This window comes from Mugil cephalus, chromosome 2, assembly GCF_022458985.1.
Source record: "Mugil cephalus isolate CIBA_MC_2020 chromosome 2, CIBA_Mcephalus_1.1, whole genome shotgun sequence".
Classification (NCBI taxonomy): domain Eukaryota; kingdom Metazoa; phylum Chordata; class Actinopteri; order Mugiliformes; family Mugilidae; genus Mugil; species Mugil cephalus.
The window spans coordinates 11,835,559-11,854,534 of record NC_061771.1 but is presented as its reverse complement, the minus strand read 5'-3'; the positions used below and the strand labels follow the sequence as shown (position 1 = coordinate 11,854,534).

General features: G+C 41.7%; 1 protein-coding gene across 1 annotated transcript in view; it reads left to right on the top strand.

The window, feature by feature from the left end:
• The window catches only part of sorcs3 (sortilin related VPS10 domain containing receptor 3), a 214,213-nt gene that overhangs the window by 83,550 nt on the left and 111,687 nt on the right, over positions 1-18,976 (top strand). The window lies entirely within an intron of this gene.

Below are 18,976 nucleotides of genomic sequence, written 5' to 3'. Positions count from 1 at the left end.
AGAGGGCTGCAGGGGCCGAAAACTATCCCAGCTTTCATTTGACGGCAGTGCAACATGGGAAAGTCATGGACAAACAGACTTATATATATTACCGGTAACCAATGAACTCTTAAGACTCCTCAAAAGTAGGACTCAGTTTTGTTTACTAGCAAAAGGGTGGTTCGGTGCATGATAATCAGCACATATAAGCAAAGAAAAAAAAAACAAAACAGGAAAACAGATGATGAGGAGTGAGTAGATTGCTGGAACATTTGACACTGATGTAGAAAGACAAATTGGCACAGAGAGGAGGAGAAACACACACTAAATGAACAAGAATGATAGGCGGGGGCAGATAATCAAAACTGGAGGGAAAACCACAGGGGCAGTAAGTGAAGCTGTCAGGTAGGGGAGGTTGTAGGTTATATGTTGTAGGTGAGGACCCAGATGCAGGACTATTGATGAGGTAGGATCTCAAACAAAAAGGTATTTAATGATTAACAAAAAGCACTGCGCACGGCATGAAAACCAAAATCCAAAACTCAAAAGAAATCTTCAACATGACATGCAAACATGGACACATGAACACATGGAACATGACATGAAGACACGAAGGTAACATTAACAACGCAACAAGGAACGAAGGGAAAGGCAGGGCTATATATACACATGAGGACTGAGGGATGACAAGACACAGGTGAGACACATGAGGGCAATCAACGCAGGTGAAACCAATTACCAATCAAGAGACAAACAAGAAACACAGACAGGAACACCAGCACTTAACAAAATAAAACAGGAAACACAACATGACACAGACAGACATGGAACCTTGACAGAAGCAGTCTGAAACAAGAGGAGGGGTAAGATTTCACAACGAAACAGGAAGCAGGAGGCATTAACCTCTCTCTATTGAACCTAACAAGCATGTCTTTGGAGTGTGGGAGCAATCACCCAGCACAAGTATAAATGTTGTATTAAGTTCCTGCTAAAAGTCTTTTATATCTGGATATCACTTCAGAATGATAAATCATCATCAGACACTAGACAAAGATTCCTAACAGTGCAAACTGAACGCTTCCTGCTGCCGCTGCTTCACATCAAACGCCCCTGAGTTTTATTACGAAGTGATCACAGGTAATGCAGTGAGTTTATCACAGACGTCTGTACTTTTACTCATTTGTATTGGCAGCGGATCACTTTGAAATATTTTAGGGAGTGAAGCAGGAGCAGCCGTAGTGAACTGTTGACTAATTCATTTCCTGTTGTTAGCAGACTCATTGTGTTTAAAATAAAACAACAGAATACATGGAAATCCATTTATTATTCTATTTATTATGTATTTCCTCACCTCTTTATTAAAATGACAATAGTTTGTTTTGTTTATGTTATTCATACTTTTAATTTAAAATTGGTAAAACTTTATTTTCTTCTGTTGGCAAACTTTGATTTTAAAAGCTAATACACAAACATGTGTATGTGTTTTGTAAATGTTTTCATGATAATAACCATTTACTCCATATTATATAGAATGCTGAGGTACGTCACTTTAAAATTGATTTCCACCGTACATCACAAAGAGCAGGAAAAAAACTAAATAAAAGAAAACATTTCAGTGCCGGTCATCACTCTCGGAGGGGATCCCCTTGCCAAAATTACAAGGGATCGTCAGAGAGGCCGAGACGGAGACGGAGACGGAGAGTGAAAGAGTGCTGAGTGTTATCAATCCCTGACTGTAGAGTCCTCCTCTTCCACTGTGCCAGGACAGGGTCACCAGGGGGTGAAGAGTGACATCCTCTCAAATTGCATCATTTTGCTGAGCATGCTCACAGGCTATGTGATATTTCACAGGTCAGTGCCCATAATAAGGGCCTGGCTCTCTCAGAGAGACCCACCTGATGTCTGTGACCTTTCGCAATTGGACTTGGTATTTCCCTCAAAACCTTGCCAGCCTGAGCTCACCAGAACTTTTCAGAAGCACTTCTATGAAAGCACTCAGGAGGGGGTTGAGGCTGATACAGCTGCTGCAGGTTAAAGCTGCACCAATATACATTTTCATATCAGGAACGGGTGAAATGATGTGTAACAATCAATGTGTAATATGAACAGTGGCAACCCACAGAAACCGACGCTTTATTTAGATTCTGTTCCTTAGCAAAGCTCGCTATCCATAAACAGTGGATAGCGAGTTGGAACAAGTCTCCCCGAGCAGAAATGTGTAAACGAACGGCTCCTTCGAATGACAAGTCCTGCTCCAAATCCCTTGGGGGGGGGGGGGGCTACATTCACTATAGTCTTGGACCAGCCAACCAACAAAGTCCCCGAGAGTCCAGAAGCACCGTGGAAAGCAAGCAGAACATGAAGTGCAGTTGCAGTAATACGTTGTGCAGTAAAATCACAAAGAACCATTTTTATTTTTGTTGGGAGCCATACCCAAAGACCTATTCTATTACTCTACTGATTCTATTATTAGTAGCAAAGAAAATGATTACAGTATACTGGAGAGATGTAGAACTGCCAACCATAGGTCAATGGATCCAGAGACTGAAAAATGTACACACGATGGAGCGATGATGTGATGCTGTACTGTTGGGAATTGATTTGAATTCCTTTGTGTAAAATCTTACTCAGCCATTACCTATGTATATTTGCTCCTCTACCCGTCATTGCTGATACTTTTTTTACTATTATAAATACAATAAAAACTTTTTCACTTGCTTTATCTTTAGCTGTTCTGTTTTCATATTTTATCTTTATGCCTTAACTTAGATGTATGTATGTATTTGGGTATAGGTATAGGAAGGTATGTGTTTATGTATGGACACGTTTTACTTTAAATAACCTATTTGAATTGATTTATTGACTCATTTCATTTTTTCATTTATGTATTTGTCATTCATTTATTTATTTGTTAATTTATTCAATATATATGTATAATCATAGGTCAGGAATGTTCTATATAATGTTCTGCAAACCGTTTAAATAAAAAAATATACAATATATAAAAAATACAAGTCACAGAAGCAGGAAAAGTTTTTTCAGAGAACCATCTGGCAGGACTTTCAAGCTGAAAAGTTATCTGCATTCCCTGTCGATGTGAGTTATGAAGTGAGCAATGAGCTTTATGAGCAGCTGAGGAATTGATGAGTTACACAGTCTGGAAAAACAGCCCCTTCAGGTACATTTTAAACACGTGTCAAAAAGTATATGTGCATAAACCGTGGAAATCATGCGATAATTAGAGATTGAATATTTGAATGTATTGACAGTCAGTACAGATATATGCTTATTTATCTCTACAATTATACACGACTAACTTTTAAATAACAGTTATGTCCATGTCTCTCTTTTTATATCGCCCTTTGTTGTTCTTCTCTCATCATGCACATTTTCAGAAAGATATCTAATTCAGAGACAAACACACAAAACCTCTGATAACCACACTGTGCAACAGCTACCCAACACCAAACAGAAACAGTCGAAGGGTTAGATGACTTCTGCTGTATCCTGTTTGCTAATACCTGAACATATTTTGGCAACTTCAAATCTCGGATACAGTGCCATCACATTAACATTAATATCATAATTATCTGCTGTGTAAGGCACCACAGCTAAATAGCTAGCAGGGTTAGTAGCTTGTGCGTAGTGCACCCTGGGCCATGGTTTATTTCTCTGAAAGTTATTTTTGTTTTTTCATTGATTACTGTCATTTGTGAATTAAGCCCAAGCTGTGCCCTTTCTGAAACTGTGAAACCTGCTAATATAATTTCACTATCCCTTCTTAAAAACTGATAATGAAGCCATTAGAGCAGTAGCAGCAATTTTCCAGTGGAACAGCAAATAAGATCTTTTTTTTTTTACCTGGTAATCTCACGCCTCACTAGATATACATATATATATATATATATATATATATATATATATATATTCATCTGTTAACATGGCAAAACTTCCCCATTCCATAGATTTTTGTTAAAGTGCAGAACTGACTTTAGCCTGAAAAAGCTTAATCCATCACATGCGTGCAGATCTAAATTACATTTCGCATGAATTATAGCTCATATTGGCTGGGAGTTAACACATAAATCACTCTCCCTTTGATTGAACAGGTCATTTATTCTAATCCTTTCCAACAATATTTAAATTCTCACCTTTTTTAATTACACACTGGTGGGCCTTTTCCTTATATCCCGATGCATGCTCCGTGTCATGACAGAAAACGGTAGAATCATGCTGGGTTTTTTTTTGTTTTTTTTCTGGTGGCAACGTGAAACTCCACACTATGTTGAATCAAGGGCGTCTCTCCCTCTCTGTGAGCTGCCTCCAGTCCGTTGTTTTGGTTTGAAGCAATCAACTCAAAGTCTCATCAGCCACTCGCGATCAGAGATCTCTTAGTCTTTTAACGGCCTTTGATTTGTACCCGTCACCATCACTCCTCACCTTTTCTTGATCCCCAATCGATAAATCTGTCTCACTCCGGGATTCACACAGAGCGGAAAGTGACTACCCATGAAACGTATGACAAAATGTCCGACGTTTGTCGAGAGGGGTGGGCGGCCGCAGAGCTCTGACTTCACAGCTTATCTGGAATGACACAAGTATTTCCGTGGAGGACAACATCATGATGTGTTTCGCCTGCAGCGAGGTGCTGGACTGTGCTGATGTGCTCTAGCTGGTGGCCTGTGTGCTACAGCTAGGTCCACGTTGTGCGTTCCTCCTTACCAGCTGCTGGCTGCTTGCACAGCGTCCAGTTACAGCCAGCACTGAGGCTACAGGCTCAGATCTGTTGACATCACGGACGGCTTGATATTATTGCTGCCAACGCTGAGAGACGCAGCCAGGACTGCTGAGTGTGTGTGTGAGTGTGTGCAGCACAGGAGGAAAGTTTGGTGGAGGCTGGAGGAAAGGAGCCTATTATTCAGATTCCTCTCCTTCTTCTTCTTGTTTACCTTGGTAAAACTTCACTCTCACATGTCTGAGTTATAAGTTCCACATGATTGGATGTGGAGCTTCTTATCAGAAAGAAGAAAGGTGGCAGATAAAGGCACTGCAGAGTCGTGAAGCATAGCATCCCACTCACTTTCCAGGAGAGCACCCGCCGCCCCCACCACCTCCGCCGCCCTCTCTCCTCTTTAGAAACGGCAACAAAACATGCATTTACCCCAACAGCAACAGGATGCGCACTGGCAAATGAGCAGGCGATCAAACAAAAGAGCGTTCTCAGACTTCTTACACCTGCGCCTGGCTTTTATCATCTACTTTACCAAGTCTCCACCAGAGAAACAGCTGGTATCCTTATAAACAATCGTGAGCTGTTCATCCTCAGCGAGTGACTTCCATGTTGGCAGAAAAGGCAGGGCGTGATTTAATATTGGAGTCTGCCTTCACGGGACATGACGGGCTTATTTCCAAATGAGTTATGGCAGATGTGAATCAAAAGTTAGCTCTCATCACTTCACAGTGGGAAAAGTAGTCGGAGACTCCGGCACTTACAGCAGTTTCAAAAGGAAAGCTATGTCCCTGAGAGTAAGACGGATCATCAAGCCGTGTTCAAACACTGTGGGGTGGACACGTTCGAGGACATGATGTGTGAAAGAACAGCTGACCCCCCCGGACGTTCGTGCTCTACACCTTTAATAATCTCCCTGGGGGCTTGCACAAAAGGAAAGTGGATTATTTTCACCCCAAAGGAAACACTGCTGCTGTTTTTACGTTTGTTTGTCTTTGAGTAACCATTGAAAAAAAAAAAAAAAAAATCAACTATGTTGTGAGTTCTGTGGTCTGACCAACAGAGTCATTTAAATCATTTGGACATGTTCTATGTGATCATAGATAGAGATCAGCGACGTACTCATACGAGTCATCTGAGCACATTGCAGTTAAATTTGTTTACAACAAAATGGTCTGATTGGTCTGAAGACTGGCGAAATGCGTCCAAACGTATATTTTTACGCTCCATAATGAAATCAAAATCGAGCGCTGTCAGACTCATTGTCTGATATGAATTGATTCTGGCTAAACCTAGCTAGTTACACATTGTTTTCCATAAAGACATGCTCTTAGCTGGGAACCGAGAACCATGGAGAAGGAGGGATCTGGATACAACATCTCTTTCCTTTGGACACTTCTGCAACTCACAACTTTATCTGCAACTCACAGCGCATGATGGCTCCAAGGATTTAAGGAGTTAATCAAAAATAATCCACTTTTCTCTAGTGTAGTTTTGGATCCACTTTGATATTTAACAACCAGCTTTTGTTGGATTTTGACTGATTGTGACCAATCAGTCACAACATTAAAAACACTTTAGGCTTTTACTAAGGCCACGTCCACCTGTACGAAAACAATCTGCTCTTCCTTGGCCTCGTGTCGAATATTTCTCCATAAATGTCTTCCTGTAGACAGGTTGTAGTACATATCCTCGGCCTATGCGTGGCACTGTTTCTCCTAGAGACCCCAGCCAAAAAACAAAGAAGAAGAGGTGGAGCATGCGCATCAACCTTGCACACCGTATACAAACATACAGTCAGGATTACAGTCCGTAATCCTTTTTAGCTCATTGTAGCGCCCTGTAGCCACCCATCAAGGGTCAATATCTGATGCAGCACCATCACAAGCCTGTAGTCCACCGTTATTGTTATGAGACGTCGGGGGCCAGAGGGTCAGAGGACGAGTACAAATGAAAAAAAGTTGAAGCTCCGAGGTTACCCTGGGAACCTGGATTCAAAAGCAATGACACTCCTTGATGGCAGCAGCCATCCCCAGCAGGACGCAGCCTGACACACAAAAATTGTTTAGGAACAACTCAAAAAATATGAAAAACAGCAGAAGGTGTTGGTCTGACCTCCAAATTCACTAGATCCTAAACTGATCAAGTGTCTGTGGGACGAACAACAGAGCCCCTCTCCTACTTTGTTTGATCGGTGTAGATTGATTGCCTTTATATGCTGCAAGCATCCTGGGAGCCATTTTAAAACAATTAATGTGGATTGCTGATTTTCTCTAAGACAAAACTGAGCCTTTTATTTCTGATCAATCACTCCATCTTTCCGGAACATTTTAAGCAGAGAGCTCCTCTACTCACTGGTTTCTTGTTAGCTCATGGACTGTTTGCCATCTTTTTTGACCCTTACATGTCAATTATAATCAAACAAACGCTCCAGAGACACCAGATACAGACTCAGACCTACTGGCCTCTACGGTGCTCTGCCACTCTCCCACAATACACTGTGTTATAAACTCTGTAGCCATGGAATCGCTGTTTTCCAGGCTCACTCATGGCATGAATAATGAATGAAAGTCATTTCTGGTTGTTCTTTGCCCGCCAGCTTTGCAAGGTTGAAAAATACACTTGGGGCTTTTTCCTCCGAACCTGCACTCTGACTAAGATTTAAATCACACACTGTGCACCTGTGATCAACTGTGACGGGAGCTGGTAGTTGGTTCACCTCAGAGTGGACATAGGGGAAGAAAAATGTTAGGCTGAGGTTACTTAAGACAAGACATGATGCATGTCAAAGCTAGTGGCATGTCAAAACCAGATTTCTCCTTTGTAACCCAAAATGTCCTTCTGGTCCTCATGAAAAAGTCATCATGTCTGGAAGGAAACTTAAAAGTTTTATATTTTATTTAAAGATTCATTCTGAAAAAAAGCATTCTGATGCGCCGTGAGCGGAGAAAGGGATGAGGCATACTTTACCGTGTCAAGGTTGAATTGAGAACATGAGCTTTAAGTGGAAAACACGACAAATGTTGTCACTGAGAGCAATCTTTGAATGTCAGCACTTCTGTCTCACGCCAGCTGTTTCTTTAAGGTATTTCCTCGCCATTGTATTTGACAAGCATGTTGCGGTGCAGTGAGGCGGTCAGGCCTATATTTGGTCGGGCCTGATGGCAGCATGGGATACAGTTTTTGTTTCAACTGCTCTTACATCACTCTTTATCACACTTTCATCACATGTGAAGTCTCTTGCCTTTTTTTTAATTTTTTTTTGTAATGCTGCAGCGTTGTCTGAATTTCTCATTGCTTTGCATTAGAGGTGGCTTGGATTGGCACATTTACTGTTTGCTGTTTGCCCCACACATGCCTTGTTTTTAAATTTCCTTTTCACTATCACCCACTAACACAGACATACATGAACACACACACAGATGCAGACACGTGCACGGACACATCCTTCTCTCCATTCCTAATCTGCTGAAAGAAAAACGTTGGCGTACGGTCTTTTGAGGAACCATTATTTTTTTCCACGCTTCGCCCTGCTCTGCTCTCACATGTGTCGCCTACAACTCTCGTGCTCTGCCGCAATAACACCTGCAACTACAATATCTTCCAATCTCATTGTGGCAGCTCTCCAAAGTCATTTTCAATTATGCTTCAGTGGATTTTGCATCAGAGGAGAGATAGTGCAGCCGTCGCCTTAGGTGGAAACATGGAAAGATGCAAGTGTGTGTAGGTAGGTAGCCGAGGCTGAATGTATACTGTCCCGATAAACATCTTGACAGCCTGTACGTTGTGACTCTCCTTGCTGAGATATGCTTTGCTGATGGGAGCAGTGATTATTAAAAACTGCCGGATATGTGCTGCCTCGGCTCACGACACGCCGCAACACAATCTCCACCTCGTATTCTCTTTTTGACCTCATGTAATGTCAAAATATCATATAATACATTGTACTCGCTGGCCGTTCAGCATGTCATATCGGTTCTTTTGCTTCTGAGTCTTGACCACGGGCGAATGTGTTTTCGCTAATGGAAGCAGGGGCTGCAACACTTCGTTGACGTCATCGATGACTGCCAAGGCTGCCAAGATTTCAAATAATAAGAAGAAGCTAGTTGAACACTTACTAAAATTGAAACTGCTGGCCACTGTAGCTGAGTATCTGAACTATTGAAGTGAATTTAGTCTGATTGCTGGTTGGCGGGCACAGCCTGGGAGTTGTCGATGTGTCCTTATCAGTTGTTTTTTTTTTTTTTTTTTTTTTAAAAAGACCTCAGCAGAAGTTTGTTTCTGCACATATAGACCTACAAAACTAAAGCAGTTAGATTATGTGTTCTAACCTGTTGTGTCTCCCTGTGTCTGCTATGTTTCCTCTCACATAGACATACCTGTTAGGTTCATACATTGGTGGTCCTATATGGCTGTAGATAGGACGTAAGACAACGTCCATTTGTCCCATGTAAGGAAAATTACCCATGTGCTTGTGAATGTCACTGCTTACCCTCTACAGGATAATGCAGCTTACAAATTGAATCTATGAACAAACATTGCTTCAGCATAGTTATTGACTAGCAATATGATGTAAATGCGCATGACGTATGTAGAGAAATCAATAGGAACACCCAAAACAGTGACACTGTAAAATGGTCTGTGATTGGTGGGAAACTTCCGTCTCGCAGGTGCTAGTAGGAGGCACGGAAGTCAAATATTCTCTCATAACACTTGAATTATAATATGCAAACAGGCTACTATCGAATTTGGACAGAATTATGGCAAAAAAGTCATATACCCTGCCTTTAAATCATGTGCAATCCTAAGCATTTAATATATCTACTACCCCTTATCCTCACTAGGGTCGTAGGGTTTGCTGGAGCCTATCCCAGCTGTCATCGGGAGAGAGGTGGGTCATCATTACTTGGCGGATACTTGTTACACATTGATGCTAGCGCTAACCACGAGCTAACGCAACGTTACCTGTGTGTTTCAAGGGTTCTCAAAACAGTCTCTTGAAATATGCTAACTGCCGTTTACAAGCTATAGTGATTGAGATGTGTTGCATCCAGTTAAGCCCCGCCCCTCATATACGTCACATTGTTTTCAAACTGTGAAGGGGTCTATGTATATAACGAATAAATCTGAACTTCAGTTGAATAGTATAATTCGGTGAAACTTCGAATTTTTAAAATGGATCTTCGGTCAAAGATAAGTTTAGATGTGTCATCATTATGTTTATTCTGAGACAACCCAGAAAACAGTCAGTTCATAAAAACATAATCGAGCAGCTAATCGCAAATAATCATTTGTTGCAGCCCAAGATTAAAGACAATGGAGATTCACTGTCTGCCTCTAATACCGCATACTTCCTCCCCTTCAGTGTTGTTTTAGATGCAAGGAAACAGTTCCAGGCTCCAGGGTATTGTCCTGTGCTTTGAAAGAAGATGTGCTGCGTACAATGAATGTGGCTTGGAGTGCAGACTGGAGGTCTTTAATTGGGTATTCTTTGCACAGTCCATTAAATAAGATGCTGCTTTTTCCCAGAAAAATACCACTTCTTGTACTTTTTTCCCCTCACACCCACTGCCTACTGCAGACCACATCTTCCTTGAAAAAAAAAAAAAAAAGAATTAAAAGCTGCCCAAACTATTTGTGGTCTGGTGCATGCAGCAGATTTTGGAGGCCGTATAAGGCCTCCTGACACATGAGTGATGCCAGACGCAGTTTTGTCTTTAGTTGGGTGATTTAGAACTTTATTTTGTGGGTAGAGTTGCGCAGGGGAACAACATTTGGCAGTTTTTCTTATTACTTTTTAATGCTGATTTCAAACAAAACTAAAGTAGATTTCTTCTTTGCAACACAGTCTGTGTTTATGAGACCATGAGAGCACTTCTTGTTCCTTTTTCTAAAGAGTAGAGAGACACTTCATCGGCCTATGGCTAATGACTACTCAAACATCTAATTAGAAATGAGTAGTTGTGGTAGTTTACTGCTGCAGTTTGAAATGGTTTCATCTGCATTGCTCGTTACTATAGGCTATAGTGGTGTAAGCAATCTGGGTGATCAAAGTATGAAAAGAAAAATATACTGACAGAATGTTTAGGGCAGTTTTGTGTGCATTCGGGCAGTTTACCAGCTTTTGGAGTGGAAACCATCATCTGTATCTGGCAACACTGCACTCCTAGACTGTTGAAATGAGAAGGCCATGCAATGGGCCAAAGACAATGGATAAACAAGATTACAAAAGTCCAATAAACACCTTCCATCCCATTCTACCAAGGAACCCTGGAGTTAGTATTTTCTATGATTAGAATCTCGTTCTGGCAGTTTCCAAAGATGTGCCACCTACACTCTCACATACAGTATCTGCCATGCATTTAAACTTTACAGAAATCACAAGTGAGGGTGCTTGTGATTTCTTTTCAGTTCAACACCATAAACAAACTCCTTTGAACATCACATATTTTTAGCATTAGAAAATTGCTGCACAGGAATTCTGCTTATAAGAAACCAGTGTGGCAAACACAACTGAGCACTTTAACAGTGACTTATGACAGTGTTTCTGCCTGAACTCTGTCTGAAGTGCCTGCTTAGAGTTTTGGATTAAAGCTCTTAATAATCCATTGGCTGAATGAAGCAGCACACTGGCTGCAAGTAACGGACTAATTGCCTCGGGCAAGTCATCCATCCATTCATTCGCTGTGCCTGCTTCCTCCTGTTCGGCCTCACTGTGAGGATGGAGTCTTTCCCTTCGTGCCTCGGACTAAATGGCAGAGAAACACCCAAGACAGGTCACCAGTCGCTGCAGGGCCGACACACATACAAACGCATTTCAGTCTGCAGTTCTGACCTAACAAACATTGATCTTCAATTCACCCAGCTGTCCACACATGTGCTCTAGGTTAAAACTGGGCTGACAAATACACTGATTAGCATTTAAATGACGCCAACTACCACAGAATGTTTTTTTTTTTTTTTAACCGTAATAACAGTGGTTTTCTAATCTTAACGGTTTCATTGACATTGACTGCCTTTTTAGTTGTTTTCAGTGGCATTGGTCCAAATTAGACAATGCTGTGTTTACGAGCGTAAGTCAGACCGTGTAAACCATTTAAAGGTGTCAGTGCAACTGCAAAAATATATCTTTACTTTGTAAAAACATAGTACAAATTGGTAGTTTCTTCCAAAGCTGTGGGTGGAGGTATTCTGGGATTTACACATGTCGGTGCCAATATCTCAGGAATTCTTTGAGGGATGTTATTCATAATTGGCCCGGTTGTCCACAAGCACTCAGAATGTATCCTGTTCAGATACTAGTATACCACCCACCCTTAACCTGAGATTAAACTTGCTTAATTTTCAAACATCCCACGCATCCAATATCCTTTGAAGGCTACACAATGTTCGACGACCACTCACTGTTTTTGTGAGGTTTGTGGAACCGTTTTTGTGAGGGAGTGCCTAAGCCTCATATTTTTTATCTTTTTATATATTATATTTTTTGTCTTTTTCCCCTGTCCTGTCACTTGTATCTTTCCAGCACTTTTTTATTCTCACTCTAGTTCTATCCTAGATACTGTGCATATTGACCTTTATGTTCTGCTATATTTTACCTTGTTAGTTTTAAAATGTAGTTTCACAGTTTTACTCTTTTACCTGGCGCTGACATCTGTCCCAGGGATTGCAGCTGAACTCTGCTAACGCTGGCATATTTACAGTTTTCTATACATGTACGTTTAATCGCTGTTGAGTTTTTCATATGCACTGTCCCTGACCAAATAAACACAATAAAGTAAAGCCTAGCCATACTATGAACAAACTCTAGATAAATGAAGAGACACATTGTACGTAGAATTTGGATATTTAATCTTATTATTCTGTACTATTTGCACATATATTATTAGAAAGAGACAAATGTACAGTTTGTCCTTTGCCAGGTAAATACAGCTTGCCATGTTTTTGTTCTGGCAACAGCTCTGTGAAGTTCTTTTCCTGGTCACACAAAGTTCCCCAGATTTCATACATAGAGTGGACTAGTGCTGAGGACCTATGGCTTGAACAGAATGGGATTTGTCACAGCCCTAAAGTCTGTCCCTGGAACAAAAGACTGCAACAATTCCGACATTTGCGATGGAAATGTCCGCAAATCATTCAGGCGTTTCTACCTCTGACCCTTCAGCACTGCATAGAATGCTTCAGTTCACCGTGGCTCAGAATGTTTTCCGAGCGCATCAGTCAGTGGGTATTCAGAGTCTTCAGGCTTGATATTGCCGCAGGGTTCTCTACTAAGAAACATTTTCCTGCCTCTCATGTCTCTCACTATCTTCCTGCAACTCTGTGGGACCTTTCTTTGAGAGGAAAGACACTTGACTTGACTTGTTGATTTGGCTCGACTCTGAATACCGCCTGACAATGCTTTTATCTTTGGGCCGCTGATGAACATGGATTTGGGATTTTTGTGGCATCTTTTTGCTCTCTTCTATGTGCCTGTATGCATGCACAAACTGTTGTTCATTCAGTGCCAAAGCAAGGCAGGGTCAGTTGTGCAGGCAGAAGAGTGAGATCAGTAACCTTTCCTTTTCTACCAGATCAGCACTGCAATAAAGTTCACTTCTTCCTGCATGCTTCAGGGTGATGTGTTTTGTACAATCCTGAGAAAGTAAGATGATTTGCTCAGAGTTTTCATCCTTCCCTTTTTTCAGCCTTTGAAGTGCATGGCTTTTTTCTCTTCCCCTCCCCAGAGCATGGTCAACAGTGTTGTACACTAATGCCGAATTGTTCTGCTTTACTGACAGCCATCTGCCAAAACCTCCCAAAAATTCCCTAATGCAATTTCTGTCCGCCTTTTATTCCTTTCATTTGATGTTAACATGCTGCAGGGCTCTGTGGCCTGTCTCTGGCTTTGCGAAAAATTGGAGGACTTCAATTTACAAATGGTCACAAATTGAAACCTCCACATTGTGAAAGTGCAAATCCAGCTGATATAGTTTTTGTATCTACTACTATTTATTTTATTTTTTCCCAGTTTCGCATAATGACTTTACTCACAAAGCAAAGCATAAAGAGCCTGACAGAGGATTTCCTTGCATGTTCTGCAATCGATTATATTCTTATATAGCAGTGTGGTAAGTCTGTTTCATGGTCACAGACTTACTGACAATCCCGCACTCAAGAGAGTCTGGTGTAACATCCTGAGTCAGATCTGCTTTAATCTCTTTTACTGATAGCTGCTAAAATATTTCTGGCTGCTATCTTTCACCACAGGCCTGAATCAGCCATTCATTCCACGGGAAAGCTCACAAAGTGCTTGCCTCGACAGAAATGGAAACAGGTTACTTTTTCTAAATTGTGCTTCAGATATACAGAACGCTCCAGGTATTGGCTTTATTTGTCTTTCTTCCTCCCCCGACAGCTTTTAGAGAATGTCTTTTTGGCTGCGCATTAGCAACCAGACAAAACAAAAGGTAAACCTGTATCTCAGTGGACTCAGCTAATGGGCAAGAAATGACTAGAATTACTTGCTGACGAAGAAACAAGGCCCAGGGAAATACAATAAGCATGTGTATCTTAGGTGCTATATGGTTACTGTGCTCTTGTTATTTCTTGTAGACATACATAAAGCCAGTGAGACCAGGGATTGTAGGGTTGAGGAAAAGCAAAAATGTTCTCTTCACCTATTCAACTGACAGTCCATTTGCCACTGCTGTGGGCTGCTTTTGAGAATGTACAATAACCTGCTGTGACACAAAACCTTTAGACACAACTGGTGCACATGGACAGCACAAAAGTGCTGAAGATGAATTGTTTTGTAGACACCCCGCAAGCACATGCTCGAGGTGAAAAGAGCACTGCGCTTTTAGAAGTTGTTAGAAATGATTTGTGTTACACCATGGTGAAAAGTAATCCAGTACATGTACTCAAGCACTGCACAAGAACTTAAGTATATGAACTAGTACAACTTCAGAAGAAAGAAAAAGGGTACAGTGAGAATACACTGACCAAAGGCCATATGCCCCTCTGTAGATTGAACACCCCCTCCATTAACACAAGTCGATGTTGGACCGTGATTTCACACGCAATATGCAACAGAAAATGTGCTTATAGAAGACATACTGAAGGGGTATGGGGAGGTTGGACAACAAAAAAGTTAAGGCTGAAGTTATGTGCAGTTATGTTACAGACATCCACTCATCTGTGGATGTCACAACAACAAAAGTACGTAGAGAAAGGGGATACCTAAGAAGTACAACAAGCTATTAATACCTAAAGCCTCAGAGACTGCTGAGTAAAGGCTCACAGCTCTAACAGCAGAGAGGTGGAATCCAGGAGAATATGTGCTCTCCACTAAATCCAAAGTCTACTCTCAATGGCAGGGTAATGAAGAAAAGATCCACCAAGGAAATGAACAATACTGCAAAAACACATGAGAGAAAGAAGCATAACACAACACCAGTGCACAGTGGTGAGCGGACATGAGAGCAGACCACAGCAGCCTCCCTAAACAGGATCCAATAACCATCCCTGTGGCAGACATCCAAGAAAGGGTATCTGGTACGAAGAGCTGGACGCCACACAAGGTGATGGCAAACCATCAGGTGGTGGAAAAACAGCAGAAAAGGTATGTAGTGGTAGTTGTAGCAATCACAGGCGATGGAAGCAACTGAAAGAGGAAAGATGTGGAAGGTGAAGGCAACAGTGGTCCCTGTAGTGACAGGAACACTTGAGGCAGTGATTCACAAAATGGGAATGTCTCCAGCAGATTCCAGGAATAACATCTAAGATCTCTGTCCAGAAGAGTAGAATATTGGAAACAGCGAAGATATTGCACAGGACCCTCAAGCTCCCAGACTTCTGGTACAGGACTTGAGCTCAGGTCCTGTACATTCATATTTTAGAAACAATAGAGGTATTATATATATATATATATATATATATATTATTAAAAATATATGATATATATTATATATATATGTATATATATATATTATATATATATATATATATTTGTGTGTGCAAAAAAACACTGCAGTAACTGATTTACTATGCAATATGGTCATGAATAAACCCTTCTTACTTTACTGAGAATGCCTTAAAGTAGAGCTCAAACCATTGCAAACTTGCCATTTCCTGAAGACGTAATGTAATTTGAAGGGCAGATCAGGCCAAATTTGTCTGAAAAACACACTTGTAGACTTCTAGATTGTCTTAATTTAATTGCAGAAGTTTTGTCCAATCACAGTCATTGATTGACATTTACACAGTGGACAGGCTTGTAAATTTAATTTAACTAGATATAAGATACAATCTAAATAAATATTTTCTTTGCTGTTAAATGTAACTGCACCATAATAGAACATACACATTTATTATCTTATTACTATTAGCTTTACTAAATTACACTGTATGCGGGTGTTGCATTAAGGGGACTTTCTCTTCAGCATGTAAAATGCCATCTTTTCAAAGAAGATGGTTTGGTAGATGGATAATTCTTCACTGTTTACGTACAGTATTGCTATATCATCAGATGTCCAACTCAGTGTCAAGCAATCGGCCCTCGTCTCTGGTCCTAAGTCAAAGAGACCAGCTTCTGAGGGTGGGCTGTAAAGGGGGCAGCCGGTGATTATATCCTCTACAGTGTGTTCATGCTCACCACACTCACATGCTGTACTGTCTAATAGGCCCCACTTCTTCAGAGATGATTTGAGGCAGCCATCCCCAGGGCATAGACGGTTCCTCAAGGATCATAGATGGCAGATATTCTCCTTTTACACTGCCTCCTGGTTCCCTGATGTATTGGTGGATGTGGGAGGCCCCAGCTGTCTTCCAAGTCTGTTGCCATAATGCTGCCAGCCAGGTATTTCTGGAAAGGAATAGACTGTAGCACCTCTTGTGCCTGGTGGTGCCGGTGTTATTGTGGCTTGGTTCAGGATGCACCCGTCATACTTTTCTTGCCAGGCTGAGGACAGCTTCATCCTGTCAGAGATTTGCCGGGGCAATTCCAGCAAGTACTGGCAGGTGGGACACCGAGGTTGGTTTCAGACAGCCAGTTACTACCTGGAGGACAGATAAGATGACAACCTCCACAGGGCCTCCCCTGCAAGTAGTGAGAAATGGTGCAAGACCAACTCATGAAACTAATGTTGCCGAAGCATCATCGAGTTGGCAGGCCAAGGTACAAGCCAAGGACAAGACCAAGAGAGACAACGACCTCTTCGGGACTGCTGCAAAGTCCAGAGTCCTGGAAGTGTAAAGCTTGAGGGACTATAGACTGCAGCCAATCACCGTCTCTGCAGAGCAAATGACAGGCTGTACTCTGCTCTTGTCCTTAGCACAGGCTGCAGTGTACCAGGTGACGATGGAGTTGGTGAGGATGGACTCAATGATGGCAGTGTAGAAGTGCTCCATCATTGTCTTTGGCAGGTTCAATTTCTTCAGCTTCCGCAGGAAGTACGTCCTCTGTTGTGCTTTTTTGATGAGGGCACTGATGTTCAGCTCCCATTTGAGGTCCTGGGAGATGATGGTGTCCAGGAACCGCAAGGACTCCACAGTGTTAACTGCAGAGTGACACAGGGTAATAGGGAGGAGTGGGGCTGTGTTCTTCCTGTGTTCCATGATCATCTCCACTGTCCTAGAAGCGTTCAACTCCAGCTTGTTACAGCTACATCGCCGGAGATGAACCTGAGGAGGGTGGTGTCATCCACAAACTTCAGGAGCTTGATAGACTCAGGCCTTGAGGTGCAGCTATTGGTATACAGGGAGAAGAGCAGAGGTGAAAGGACACAGCCTTGAGGGGAATCTGTGCTGATGGTGTGGGAGTCTGAGATGCGTTTTCCAAGCCTCACATGCTGCCTCCTGTCAGATAACAAGTCTGTGATACACCTGCAGGTGAAGTCAGGCACGTTCAGCTGGGAGACGCACATACAATGTGCAGGAAATTCAAAACACATAACAATACTAAAGGGTAATCTGTTTAAGGTTCAGATTAGGAATTTACATTTTTCAAAGAGATGTTTCAGGACTCTGACCCCTGTTGTTGTCCACAAAACTTCGGTGCGAGCAGTTTGAAAAAGCAAGCAGAGAAATAAAGAAAAAGCATTGCTAATATGGCATCCAGCTGGCCAGCCGTAGTTGGGTAACAGGAGCGGGAGAAGCCCCAGTTGGAACTCCGTCCATGGGCACTTGCCTGCTGCTGGATTTTTAAGTCTGGTTGATCTGGTCCTGAATTTTCTTTTGCTTCCATTGTTTCCTCTGAAGCTGTCATTGTCTCTTGAAAATATGTCCATCTCTGCCACTCACATGTGTTGCAGTCACGCCCGTGCATCTAGGTGGTTCAGGGTGTGACTTTTGATTGACAGGTGTTGCATTTCATGACATTAAAAAGATGCTGATTGACCAGGGGCACAGAGAGCTGGGGCAAGGAGAAGTGGCTGATTAGAGACCAGCATGAAATCACATTTAAGCAAAAAGTTGAAGAACCTACATACACACTCATTTGGCCAGTGCCCCCCGCCCTTGAAACATATGTACACAAAAAATTCAAATAATACCAATGTGGAATGGGGCTACTGAGTGACCATTAGCCAGACACATTGTATGAGTGAACAGATGCCATGATAGTTTTTTTTATTTGGTAATTTAAGTTTACTGTGTGTACTGTACTTTTTTCCTGCAAGTTTGTTGGGACAGCGCCCTACTGCCCTCTATTGCCCCCTAACAAGTCACCACTACTACTAATTAAGGCATAAAATGGTTGTATATTTACTACTACAATGCAAAGCCATGTTAAGAATCTACTCATTTCATGGATATGGTCTTGTTTTTGCAGTAGTACTTCAGTGAATATTCTTGTTCCACTGCCAACAACCACCTACAACCTCCCCTTTGCAAACCATCACCAATGTGATGTGTGTTTGCACCTTTCATCCTTCTAATAAAATCAGCTTTTCCTATTAATTAGGACTCGTACCGAGTATGAATGTTTGGGAGGTCTCAGTTAATCCTGATCCACATCAAGACATATGACACCCCCTTGTTATCTAAGATAAAAATATCACCACCTTTCATTTGAGAAATCTGAGCATATGTGTTACGGTGACTAGATGGTGTCTGGCAGTAGTGCTTTCCTATGTCATGCCACCACAACACGTTTCAGATTTATTTATGACATCTCCTATCAGGAGTCTCCAACAGTTGCACAGAGACTAAAAGTGTAGTCACCGCTCCTAATCCAGATCATTTCGCTTATACTTATACTCCCCTCCGCTTTAATGTTCCGCTGAAATG